Source organism: Paralichthys olivaceus, chromosome 4, assembly GCF_024713975.1.
Source record: "Paralichthys olivaceus isolate ysfri-2021 chromosome 4, ASM2471397v2, whole genome shotgun sequence".
Taxonomy (NCBI): domain Eukaryota; kingdom Metazoa; phylum Chordata; class Actinopteri; order Pleuronectiformes; family Paralichthyidae; genus Paralichthys; species Paralichthys olivaceus.
Genome location: NC_091096.1, coordinates 8,066,839 through 8,076,985, shown reverse-complemented (window position 1 = coordinate 8,076,985; position 10,147 = coordinate 8,066,839).

Genomic DNA, 10,147 nt, shown 5'->3' with positions numbered 1-10,147 from the left:
TGTGGCTCCACTTATTCCACCCTGTCATTGGGAGCAGAGCTGTTAGCACAGCAGTGAACAAGCCTTAATGGTATTTGCCATTTACAAGTAATATCTTAAGCCCACAATCACTGCCTGAAATAAAAAGCTTTTTGTGTGCGTCTGTGTGTGTGTGTGTAACATGTCTCTTATGTGCATTTCCATTCGTTCCACCTTTGCTGATGAAGTGTCAGCAGCTCCCTCATCCTCACATCCACCACGACGCGCACTCTCCGCAGAGGTCAATGCGAAATGTCAACTGTGACGGATGCTCCCTTCACAAGATGCGCGACCCCTGACCGCACATGTAACAAGGCCCGGCCAAGATGGAACCCAAATAACATTAAAAGTCCATCCAGCGCGGTTGTAAATGCTTCTCATTATAGAACAATTGGTTTCTTGGTCCAATAATCGCACATGGAGATCAGTACACAGGTTTGGTCAATTTATCAAGTCCCCCCCTCTCATGCATATTAAGGAGGAATCGGATGGAGGCTATCATTCCATTCATATTCATGTGGTAAGATTGAGAAATACTGGGGGGTTGGGTGGTCATTTGAATTTCAATAACATGTCAGACATTTTAAATTTGAGAATTAAAATTCCAGATGAAATCTCTTCCCATAACCTCATTTGACAGTTCATCCAGATCCTAAAGAATACATTTCCACCCGTCCAAGGAGACCATCAGTGGCCTGTCACAAACACAGCCTGATCCCTAACCTCTTAACGGCTAACTTTGGAATCATTCATCAGTTTGTGTGTGTGTGTGTGTGTGTGTGTGTGTGTGTGTGTGTGTGTGTGTGTGTGTGTGTGTGTGTGTGTGTGTGTGTGTGTGTGTGTGTGTGTGTGTGTGTGTGTGTGTGTGTGTGTGTGTGAAAAAGAGAAAGGCGGCCGAGATGGTCCAATCTGGCGTACAGTATGAATTTCCATCTGTTGTGACAGGAAATCGATGTGGAAGTGCAGCCGTTTGAGCTCCAAACCTGGATGCAGCCGAAGTATAATCACCTCACCGCTGACCTTCAGGGCTTTGGAGACTACACACAAACACGCACATATAACACCACATGCACAGACTGACAAACATGCACCTGCTGGCACATGTAGTGTACACACGTGACGGCCTGACACAAACAAGTAAACTCACACATATTCAGATTATTGAGCGGACTCACTCTCTCATACCCACACACTCATGCAGACACACACATACTAAGTCTCTATTGGGGGCATTGTATTGACAAGCTCGGGGAGGAAATACTAGTGCTACTCTTTCCCCAATGCCCTTCTTCTCACAGTATTCCACATATTTTAGATATTTCTTGCTTTTTTAATTAACATTTGAAGTGGCTCTATAATCATTATTATTAGACATATTTAGGAAGTAGGTGGTGAGCATCGTGGCACATTTAGCAGCTAAAAAGCTAGATTTCCCTCGGGAGGTACTTGAGACCAGAGCGAGGCTAAAAGGAGAAGGAATATTGGACTTTGTTAGGTCGCCAGAAATACAAGCTCAGATAAATGTTAATGTTGCTCTCGGTGTCTGCGGGATAGTGGTTATTAATTATTCAATACAGTTTAAGCTCAAGGTGGGATTTTATGTGTGGGATGACACGTGCATCCTAACAAACTAAGTGATTATTGAAGTTATCTCCTATAGACTTCTCCAATATTTCATTTTTTGTACTCAACTTTGATTCATGGGCTTTCTGATGATACACCAAACCAATAACAAAAGACCTTGTTTGATGATGTTGTGAAGCAATGTGGGATCATTGGAGTCTTCACCACCTTGCTAATGCAAAACTATGTGACGCAACTCAGGCACAACGGCAGTGTATAATCTTGATTCGTTGCGAGTGAAAGAGCAAAGCCACAGGTAAAGCTGACATGATGCAATTCAAAGGTGAACCAAAATCAAACGTCCGTGATTTCTCTGGGTTTCAACATTGTTAGAAACATTTTGTATAATATAATTACACGAGTAAACAGAATGAATAACATGTATTATAACTAATAGTAATATTTACACATTTAATAATAACCTGTGGCAGTGTATCAGTTGGCTTAATGTGAAAAAAGAAAATATATCAGAGTCATGAGATATTGTGAATAATCATCTGATGATTTTCCAGATTAGACTTGACTCTTGCTGCTGTTTTAGCTAACGTTCAAAGCAGCTGGAGGGAAAACAATTTGGGGGGGACATCAATTAGATATACTGGCCCCAATCAACTGGTTTGAATTCAAATGTTGTCCCCAAATGTTTGAAAATTCAGAAACACACATGACAGAAAAACACTCGCTCATTCCCCTGGAGGCCTGACTGATCTCTGCAGCCCTCAGAGAAGAGATGGACACACCAGCAGCTGAGACCCCAATGATTATAGTCCAGAGAGGCAGCAGGGGACAATCACATGCATGTGTGTGTGCATGTGCGTGTGCGAGCTTGTTTGTGTATTTGCCTGTATAGGGGATACTGATATCTTGCAGCTGTGTCCCATAGCTCTGAGGTTTAAGTGACAGGTCGGTGGCTCAGCTGATAGGCAGAGGGAGGAAAGCGATGGATGGATTTGATAGCAGGCTGGTGGAGGGGCGTGGAGAGGAGGAAAAGATGTGAGATGATGCAACATTGGTGGGGGAAGGTGAGGAAGGAGGAAGAAACAATGAATACAGAGACAGTTAGAAGGTGAAGGGCAAGAAAAAAGGAGACGAGAAGGACAGATGCAGACAGTGAATATGTTATCTGAGGCCATAAATGCCTCGATGTTCATGCTGCATATTTATGTTTTCTATATGTCTGTGTGAGCATATGCATAATGTATAGTGTGTGTTTTAGAGAGCCAGTAGTACTGATATTTTTAGGCTTCAATCTTTGATATATCCTTAATAATTTGTAGCACTATTCAAGATCGTTCTCTTAATGAAATTTGAAATAAAACACATATGCTTGGTGTTCAGTGTAATAAATGAGGACATAAAGACAACACAGAAGAAAGAAATATAGAAAAAGATTAGTCTATTAATCAGTATATGAATCCAATTCGAACGCGTCTTAGTGGGATAACGTGGAATGATTTCATTTCACCTATTCTTCGATAGGCTGCTGTAAAGGCAACTCCTGGGTGAGTGTAAAAAAGTGAAAGAGAATAAAAAATACACATTCTAAGTAAGATTTATAGATTTATATTGTGTATATATCTAATTATGATTAACCATTAAAAAACTGGCAACATCAGTTTGGTTTATTGATATATATTGATTAAAATATATTTTCTGGTTCATTTATCGGTCGGTGCTTGTCTTTGTGTGAGTCTGTCTCTTTGTGTGTGTGCGTGTAAGCTCAGCCCCACCCAGTCAGACCATATGGTCTGTGCTTTACCTTCTCTTCATCACACGTCATGTGATTATGGCTCCAGGTAATCTGTGCAATAATTATCAGCACACAGTTTTGTGATCTGATTTAAATATAGAGACACACAAAGCAGCATGGGCTGTGACAAAGGTGAGCTGCTCTGTGATGGAAAGTAGCTCTTTGTTTTACTTTCTCTTATAAAACCAGGTGTTCAGAAGTCACCACCATATCTTTGTATGAACTGAGATTTCAATCTTAAATAATTATCAAACACATTTACATAAAGTTCATGTTAGTGAATCATTGTGGGATGTTTCGTTTGTGTTGTTTTATCCTTTTTGCTTCTCTTTTTGTAGACCTACCTTTTAGACTTTTTAGGCTCTCAGCTTAATTAAACGCTAAGGGGATGAATTTATGCTTGAAAATATGACGTCGATCTCTTCAGACAAAGAAATTATAAAACAGAACTACAGACCACCATAGCCAGGAATTTTTCAGTGGGGCCCAAAATTATAAACAAAGTGCATATTGTGCTTACACTGTGTCCTTGGGCAAAATACTGAACCCGAAATCGCTAGTGCCAGATTTGTGTAGAATCCCTGTGCGTGTGTGTGTATGTGACTGATATTGTAAATAACAGTCAGTGGTCTGACTGGAAAAGTGCTTTGTAAAAAAACAATCCATTTACATCATACATACTCAAATACTGTAGATATTCTAGTCTTCAACCTTTTAAAATGATTGTGTTTCGTGCTTCGACCACTGTTGGTGCAGTCTATTCTCATAAAAAATGTTTGCCGTTGACAAACTTATTCAGCCGTTCTCTGTGGCCCCTGCAAATTGCCTGCTTCACCTTCCCTGTTGTTGGGGTTTGTTTCCTGGATTCTCAGACACCCCACCTCTTGACCAGCCCACAGAAAAAAGTCTCCCCAGCTGGCTGGTCCTCTGGTGTTTGCCTTCGCAGTGATTGATCTGACAGAGGCAGCGGCAATTAGCCAACCTCTTCACAAAGCCTCAGCTGCTAAAGGTAAATTAATTGGACAGATATAATGACAAGGAATCAATTTGTTCAGACTGGGGGCATCTCCAAACAAGGCTCCGTCATTTTTCTCTGATTTCTTTGCCACTGAAAGAACTTCAAAGGGACCTCGCAATATTAACTGAAGACACTTGATTACTTGATTTTCAGTGGCTGCTTAAAAGCTGAGTGCATCCTCAACAATGCTGGAAAAAAAACTTGATAAGCCAAACATGCTCCAAACCCCAGTCGTGGAAGAAGATTTGAGATCATTAAGTAAAAGTAAAAAATGTTCTGATACACAAATATATTTGCTGGAGCTCTGAAAGTGACCCAGACTACATTGTGCTTTTTATTAAACTTCAGAAACCATAAGGTTTGGTAACAAATGATTCAATCTTTCACAATGTAATGTATTTTTAAAGGTTTTTGTATTTATATATCCATTGTGTGAAATCATTACATTAAAAGGAGCTTGTAACTACAACTTTCTAATAAATGTAGAGTAAAAATTACTATTTCCTTCTGAAATGTAGGGAAGTGGAGGTAAAGAGTAGAATAAAATCAAAATACTTTTGTAGAAGTACCTCAAAATGGTTCATACTTGAGTGAATGTCTTTAATGTGTAGCAGTATGTAGCTGCTTGTTTCAAAGTTGAACACGTCTGTCTACTTTTCCGTTGCTATTTTTATGCAACAGACTGTGGGCACATGGAAAAGAAGTGAAACATTAACCACATTCAAACCCATGATCACATAATGTTATGGTGCATACATCAGTTTGCCAACAGGACATCACAGTCGCTTTTTCCTTTAAGCCAAATTTAAATAATTAAATTTTCTTTTAGCTTAAAAGAGATAATTAGCTTTGAGACGTATTTGTTTTTGCCAGATCAGAACTCAGTGATAAGCAGTTATAGCAGGAATCTTCAACTTCAAGCCGTGTGTGTATGTGTGGGTTCGTGCGTGCACGTGCGTGCGTGCGTGAGTGCGTGAGTGAGTGCGTGTGTGTGTGTTTGCCAGCGACCTTGACCAGCCAACAGGCAGTAAGTCACAGCTGTGAGCTGATGAATTGAAAAGCTCTTCATCCCAGCTGATATGAGAACAGAGGACAAGGAGGCAGGAGCTCAGACACAGTGACGGACACTATACAGACACACACACACATATATACTTTGAACTATATATGATAGCAATAACAGCAGTCAGACAGCCAAAAGCCACTTAAGTGTTTTTCTCTCTCTCTTAAGTGTTTTTCTCTCTCTCTTAAGTGTTTTTCTCTCTCTTAAGTGTTATACTTATGTCCATTTTAACAGCAAGTTTAACTTTTCTTACTGTATCAGTCCAAATGTCTTTGTCCCTTTCAGTCACCATTGAATCCTTTTTATCTAAAACACATTCAAAGTTCTGGCAAAAAAGTTATCATTACTATTGATGATATAATTGGCAGCTCAGTAATTTGTTGTTAAATGCGTCTCACAGTAATTACACCTACAGCTGCTACCAACTGCCTAGCCAGCTTCTTCTCACATTTCTTCATGCTGCAGTACTTCTGCAGGATTTTCAAAAAACGATTCCTCTGGGGAGCAGAGACGACTTTCAGTGGTCACATCTGTGGTTCAGTAAGATATCCTCTGTTTTTTATTTATTTTTTTATATCAGAACTGCAGTTTAGAACGACAGCTGCATCTACACACAGCTACGTCTGCATACACACACAGACCGGCACCGCAATGAGTAATGTAATGTGTGAAGATAGGCGAGGTGGCTCATCTGGCAGAGGGGGAACTGCTTACACAGGCCTGTGATTCAAGAAAAGTGTTTATATATTTATATATATATATATATATATATATACATATTTACATTTGTCTGTCGGGCATAGATTTCAGAAATACATGCCCTGCAAAAGAACTTGAAAATTGATAGTCACTTTTTAGGATGTGTGACAGAGAGAAAAAATGTCCCGTTTGCACATATATTTACAAGGTTGTAAAATGATTAAATTATGACTGTGTCATCTTTTGAGGACATCTGCAATTCTATTTCTATTCTAAGAATAGAAGAATAATCTTGTTTCTCCACATGCACAATAATCCACAACAATGAAATTATTTTAACTGTGCATTTGCTGTTAACGGTACAAATGTGTTTGTGTGTGTGATTGTGGGAAATCATATCTACATCACAATATTGTCTTGTACTTTTATATCTCTCCCTCTGTATAATATACACCTGCTGTATTACCACATGTATCTGCTCAGGTTCACTCGTCTTTTCCTTCTGCTCACCTTGAGATTCTTAGCGCAAAAAAACATCCGATGACCTTCCACCTTCTATGCACACTAAAGTAATCGTAGCCTTGTGGGCGTGTTCCAGCACAACCTGGGTCCTCAGTCCGAGGCTGACTCCGCTCGACTGTGTCAGAGCCAGAGATGTTACACAAGCATCAGTTCTTCCCACGTACTTTGACATTTTCCTCACTCCTGCTGCTACACGAAGCTGGTAAACTTTCTTGACTCCTCCAGTAGCTCCAGTTGCGTTCAAAAGCTATCCTGTAAGCACTTAACATCAACTTTACTCTGTATCATTTCAGTGACAAGGCTGTCCCTGTCAGAGTGCAATACAAACGTTAAAGTGAAAGCCTTGATGAGATGGAAAAACAGAGAAATGAGAACAAACCTCTCACTTTTCATCACAAACTAATGTAGATGTCTGACAAACAGTCTCCTCACACAACATGTGTCAGGGCTGGTCACTGGTTCTTGGTCAATACATCCACAAATCCCTCTGTGAACTCAATTTGATGTTTTCAGGGTGTGGCTGCTGAAAAAGAGGCACCACCATACAATGACACACGTTTCTGCTTATACCGTTGTGTTGGACAAGTCCAGACAGTCTCCTCTGACAACAGCTATCAGCAGCCGGCAGGCACCATGTTGAGGTCCTGGTTGAATGAACAGAGATGGTTGTATGTTGATGAGAATAAGATGTTTTGTTTCTCAGGTGTGGCTCCATACAATGTTTTATAATTAATTTAAGTGAAATTAAATCCAGCATAGGAAGAACTGTAGGAACTTTCAGGTGGGAGTTTGTGTTCACACAACAAAAAGAACGCGGCCACGTGTGTCACAGACAACCTCCAAATGTGGTTTGAGTGATCGGATCTCATTTAGGTGCATTCAGACCTGAACTTAGCGATGACCACTTGTGATTGGTTAACTCAGGACGGATGTTAATACGAGGTCTGAACAGGGCTTAAGATGGTGAATATTACATGTGCTTGTATTTACCTCCTTACAGAGCTGCTCGCTGTAGACGTTTTCCAGTAACTGATGAAAAAATAATACATTAAATGAAAATCTCTTCTTTTACAAATGTTTCCTACCCATCCATTCATTAAATGATTGTCACTCAAGAGTAAAAAGTACACTCTAATGAACATCCATGAATCCTTATTGTTGATGATGTCCTCATTAATTTTACATGCTTGTTTTAATCTAAAAGCTTTTTAGTCTTTTTTTAATCTTTGACAGACCCGTGGAGGCAGCAGCACGACAAGGGCTGCTCGAAATAATACGATAAAATGAAAGATTGTTTAAAATAAAGGGAAATGACAGGACTAAAATAAAACCATTCAAACCTTGACGATATGCTCAGTTCTTAAGTGAAGTGAGATGTTACGAAGTGGAAACACAAAACAAGATGACAAAGTCTTTTATTCCCTTGTTTGGAGGAGACATATGAAACCCCGTCAGCAAATTAACAAGTACATGGCAGCTTTTTCACGGGCATGTTTTCACTCCTGTCCCCGTCACGCCAGCCTGAGAGAACGGGAGGGAGGTGAGACATTTACACGCTACTCTCTTGACCTCCTCCTCTCACGTTTTTGATGACTGCAGGGACACAGACACCAAATCTGGGTCTAGTACCACAAAGAAGATCTAATAATAAAGATGCCTTCACATGATGCATGTCAGACGATACTACCCATCAATACATCAATTCAAGATTTAACCTGCATTGAAAAATAACTTATATAAAAAAAGTATTTTGGTTTGAGTGTAAAGCTGATCACCTAACTGGCTCTGCCCTATTTTACTTGTCTGACAAAGATTTCATGATTGCAATTTGAATACAGCTATTAAATTATTTTGTGGGGAACAAACCTGCTGTGAAATAAAAAACTGACAAAAAAATAACAAATTGAAATGAAAACTGCTGAAGCGGAATAAAAAGACCTGCAGTAAACTCTTCTTCATTTCAACAGGGAAACGATGAAACGATGCTGAGTTTTAAATATTCATTATCTGTTTTATTTCCTTATTTAAATGCTAACATTTTTGTGTCTCTGAGAATATTCAGTAACTAGATCTGTCGAGGTGACAATATGTTCAAAATGACCCTGTCTGAAAAGAAGCAGCTGTTTCCAAACTTAAAAGAGAAAATAACTCATTTAAAGCTGCTCAAGATCATGACCTGCAGCAAACCCCCTTTTTTGAAAAAGTGCATGAACTGAAGTTGTAAATATTTTATAGTTTTATTCACTTCTGTAACTTTTGACATTTAAATTTTTTCCCTTCATTTAAATAAAGACAAAACAGACAATTCTGAATAAAATTTTCCTGAAGGCATCGATAGCTGGAGAGGTGCCAGTTCACCTCCTGGGCACTGCCGAGGTGCCCTTGAGCAAGGCACCGAAACCCCCAATTGCTCGCAGGGCGCTTCTCTGGGGCTGCCCATCACTCCACCATCTCTCTCCACATTGTATGTCTATGAGCCCTTTGTGTGTGTGTGTGGCTGTGTTTCGGGGTTAAAATGCATGTAAAAAATGAGTGTAAAAAGAATTTCCCCTTGAGGGATCAAGAAATTATCTCTTATGGGTTTGCACTTGTTTGTTGACACAGAAGCTGACAAAAGGTAAAAACCTGCGGAGAATCCTCAAGCTTAGTCCAAACCCTTCTTTCTATCTCATCCATGCATACCTTGCAGGAAGTGAAACTGAATGTGGGATAGGCTTCAGCAAATATGCAAAAATTGTTGGAGGAGGTTGGAGAGGGATTCATGTCACCAAGCTCTTCTTCTTCTTCAGTTAAATCATACTGCGCTTACACCTTTAGACTATTTCAGGTTAAGCATTTACTGTACATCAACAGGAAAAGAAATATAAATCTCAATAGAAGTTTAGGATCTCTTATTGAGAAACAGAGACAGACAAAACATTTTCTGACCTCAAATTTATTGTTTGATATTCTGTGTCATTCCTCAGGTCCACATTCACTTTTATTCAAGAAGCTCACGGCACAGAAACAGCTCAGTGTCATGTCAGGCTCTCGTCTCACAACGATTTAGCCTCCGGGGTGCAACGGTCCAATGGCAACTTCCAGGCCAAGTCTCTTCTGTTTGCAGAAAACCACTTTTTTTAGTTTCTTTTATCGCTCGATTTGAATGTTTCTTCACACAAAACACGAACAGTTATAACAACATTATCTACGAGCTGACTACATATGAATGCAGATGAATTAAAAAGCAGATAGCCGATGTATTTCGGTCGCTGTGTTCCTCCTCTTTTGCTCTCCACACAGATCGCCTACCTGCAGGCAACCAAAGCCTGCTCAAACGCGATTGGTCAAACTAGAAAACCTCGCCTCCACATTCTGCATATTCACATATAAAATCTGAGATTAACAACAGTCTAGCTGCTCAGGTTTATAGCTTTGGAAGGGAGTTAATACTCAAACACAGACACTCACACTG